Source organism: Phalangium opilio, unplaced genomic scaffold (genome assembly GCF_054372755.1).
Source record: "Phalangium opilio isolate 3A_F unplaced genomic scaffold, DU_Popi_V2 ptg000070l_1, whole genome shotgun sequence".
Lineage (NCBI taxonomy): Eukaryota > Metazoa > Arthropoda > Arachnida > Opiliones > Phalangiidae > Phalangium > Phalangium opilio.
In genome coordinates, this window is record NW_028324182.1 from 1,351,413 (window position 1) to 1,355,087 (window position 3,675).

General features: G+C 37.0%; 1 pseudogene across 1 annotated transcript; it reads right to left on the bottom strand.

Annotated features, from left to right (window-relative positions):
- Positions 1 to 1,000: 1,000 nt before the first annotated feature.
- Positions 1,001 to 3,022, bottom strand: LOC149661000 (cell adhesion molecule Dscam1-like; annotated as a pseudogene). The gene is made up of 8 exons (XR_016369035.1): positions 2,862 to 3,022; positions 2,666 to 2,798; positions 2,469 to 2,600; positions 2,178 to 2,437; positions 1,885 to 2,108; positions 1,464 to 1,819; positions 1,265 to 1,395; positions 1,001 to 1,204 (listed from the first exon to the last, which is right to left on the bottom strand). The product of XR_016369035.1 is annotated as a cell adhesion molecule Dscam1-like (transcript).
- Positions 3,023 to 3,675: the final 653 nt, after the last annotated feature.

Here is a 3,675-nt window from a genome sequence, read left to right on the forward strand (position 1 = left end):
GAACTTCGAAATTACCAAAAAAATTGGATAAAATTTAAAACATCGCATAATTTTGGTAAAACAAAATTTATTGTATTTATTTAGGCCTAGCTTAATATTCTCCTATTAATTAGCGGCCATCTTTTTAAAAACATTCTCCTATTAATTAGCTGCCACCTTTTCCAAAATATTCTCCTATTAATTAGCTGCCACCTTTTCCAAAATATATTCCCAGTGTACAACACATAAAGCGACAAGTAAATATTTAAACCTTTTCTTATTTAATTTTAAGTAGTTCACTAAAGACTTAAGTTTTAGAAAGCGATGTGGTATTACTAAGGAAATGCTTGGCTTGTTATTTTTATATATACACAACAAATTAAAATAATTAATACATCATTTAAAATTAATTTAACGAAATTTAAAATCCTCCAAAAAAATTAGATTCTAATTTAATAAATGGCATTCAAGAATTTTTGAAAGAGCATAGTATTATCGTAAACTTAAAAATTATGATGGTGTGAAATTTTTTCTACAAAATGTGTTGTGGGTATTTTTTTTCTACCGTTTAAAACAATACAAAATTTGAGCATCTTTGAGTTCATGTCATGAGGAATGAATTGGTAGGCTTAATTGAAAAACAATTCTTTAAATGGAATTAACAACAACGCGTAAAAAATCTTACATTTATATCATTGTGTAGAAATAAATACTTGTAAGCATATTGAATTAATTTGGTTTTATTTTTATTATTTTTTCCTTGGGTTTTTGGCACAGCCTTATTTGATAATTGTCGTTACTGTTTAGGATCGTAAGGATTCGACTTTTTGGAATTTGCTGGTGGATACGTCGGGGGACGTTCATTACGCTGCAATTAAAGTAAGAAACAATATATTTTTTTTAAATTGGTGATGGTTTTTCGAGGGACCAAGGCTTAGCCTACTTACCCCGCTGTAGTAGTCGTTATACCCATTCTGTCCCGGTTTTAATTCCTCTTGGAATGTTTTCATTTCGTGTCGACCTTTACCGTAAACTCTGGAATCAATGGTCCCGTCCCTAGAGGGTATACAAGCGTACGCGGCATAGGTTGACCCCGGGGTTATTGTTCCTGGTTCTTGGCACGGAAGGACGCCCGTTGGTAACATGGTTCGGGCCTTGTCAATGTCTATATAGAGTTGATTTGTTTTTGTGGCGTACGTTGGGTTCTTACTGCTGGCTTCCAGGGCTGTAAAAAAAGGCGCGAAATTAAGTACCCATCCATTGTGGACTTTCTGTCAGACCTTACATTTCTCAAACTTCCTACGCGACTGATCTTTCTGACGTAAATGATGACAACTATAATGACTACTATCGTACCAGTAGCGGCTGGGATTATGAAACCCATGTCCACGTCGAATGGGAGTTTTAATTGCATTCCTGGTTTTGCGGAAAAGTTAGGCTTAAGTATACGGACAAGGCTTAGAAGAATATGATTAGGTTTCTACCAGTTATGGCTGTTTTGATGTTAAGAGTTTCACTGGGATGACCTCGACCAAATTGGTTATTGCCATTGGCAGTGACGTATACTCTGTAATTAGTTCCACTTTCCAAACCAGTTAGTGTGTACCGATTTTGTTCCGATATTATCATTGGTATGTGCATCCATTCTCCGGATTCTTTTTGAAGATGAATTGTGTATCCTGCGTATATCCAGATGTCTGTTAGACCTAATCCATCATAGCTTTTAAAACGGTGACCTTTCCCGTGACCTTTTCATTTGGCCATTCATTATGACCCCATTTGACGCTAATTGACTCGGAAGACGCTGCTATTATCGACACAGCCGGGGGTGGAGGTAGTTCTGCGGGAGACATTACTTCAGTACTTAATCTTGAAATTAAGGGGGCCCAACTTTAGTTACGCTACCTCCTTCCAAAGTTTTTATCAATAGATCTTGACACGCGGGTCCCGTTCCGGCGCTATTGTACGCCTTAACAATGATATTGTATCGGGTCGCCTTGTTTAAATCCGTTAACATATGAGTCATGGTTTAGTTTCCACTTCTACGAGTACGTCTGTCTAGTTCGCTCAACTTTGTAACCGACGTAAAATCCTTTGATTTCACCATTCCAATCGTCTTTAGGTGGTGCCTGTTAAAATTATTACGTCCGTTTGTTTGTAAATGTTGAATTTTATGTCTTGGAGTCGTTGCAATATACCTTCCATTGAACCTCTATGGTCGTAGAACCCTTTGCCGTGGCCCAAATGTCAGTTGGAGGACCACTCGGCTCTTCTTCCCCCGTTACGAATTGTAATTTCTTCGATGGTTCGCCTTGACATACTTCGTTCTCTGTTATAATGGTCAACGCGTAGGACACTCCCGGTTGATGACTTTTACTGATAACCGCCGTTGTTCGCGACGCGGATACGTCGTGTTCGTGTAGTTTATGAGGGCAACTGTGAATTAACTCGTTAGAATCCTTTCTGGCACGATTGGTCGAGTTGGTTACCTTTGTCTCTCCAGTACTGTATGATGTACTTTGTTATGACGCTGTTACCGCAATAAGGAGCTGACCAACTGATACTAACACTTCGACTCCTTACTTCTTGTACCTTGGCGTCCAGTATTTGAGCGGGAACCTCTGTTTATTTAATTAACAGATTTAGGTAACAATCTTTGAAATTATATTCTTTCGATAATACCTACCAACTACGACAACCTTTATGTTGCGTTCGTCACTTCCGTAGTTATTTTTGGTTTGACAACTGTATAATGCACCGTCTTGGCGTTCAACGTTTCGTATGAACCATCTTTCTCGGAGCTTTCAAATCTTTCATATCTGAATTAATTTAATTAATTAGGCAAAATTAATCAACGAGTTTTTATAAAAAAAAGGTTATACCTCGCGTCTCTCATTATATCTTGTATGTCTTTGGTTCATATTATGGTCAAGGGTTCGTCACCTTTGGCCTTACATTTTAACGTCGCGCTATCGCCTCTCCTTACTGTCTCAATCCTAAATTTCTCCTTGAATCTGGCGGGCACTGTAAAGATAAATGGGATCCCAAATGATTAATAATGAATTCTTAGATTTTAATTAAAAATTACGTAATTAAAATTAAATTATGCTTAGTATAAAGAAAATCATTAATTAGTTTCGCGCCCCGTTTAAAATTGAGTGTCATGGCAATGGCGATTTTAAATCGTACCGGTAAGCTGCAAATTAACATTTTGTCATAAGTTTATAAGATATGTTCCATAAGTATGACTCTAGCTATACTTCGAGGCTTACTGAGAGCTAGTTCGAGAAGGACGCGAGAATTGACTACACTCGGTTTTGCAGTTCATCTTTCTATTTAGTCTGTACTAAGCCTTTGACACCGCCTCACCAGGCGTCGCTTTACGAGAATCTATGACGTTTAGCCTACGTCACTTCATGACAAGCTCTCATTAACCTGTGACACACTTATGGAACATATCTTATAAACTTTTGATTTTGTTTAATAGTTTGAAATGAGTTAGTGGCGACGCAAGTGTACGTTCGTTCGTCGCTTTTTTTAATCGGATTTAAATCCAATTTTTGTTGGTTTAGCGTTGATTTTTCGTTTAGGTTACCATCGTTTTTATCTGAAATATTATTTAAAAATTTCTGTTAAATTTGCGTACAGTTTTAGTTAGATTTCAATTAACAATACCTTTTTGCCATTGTATTATAG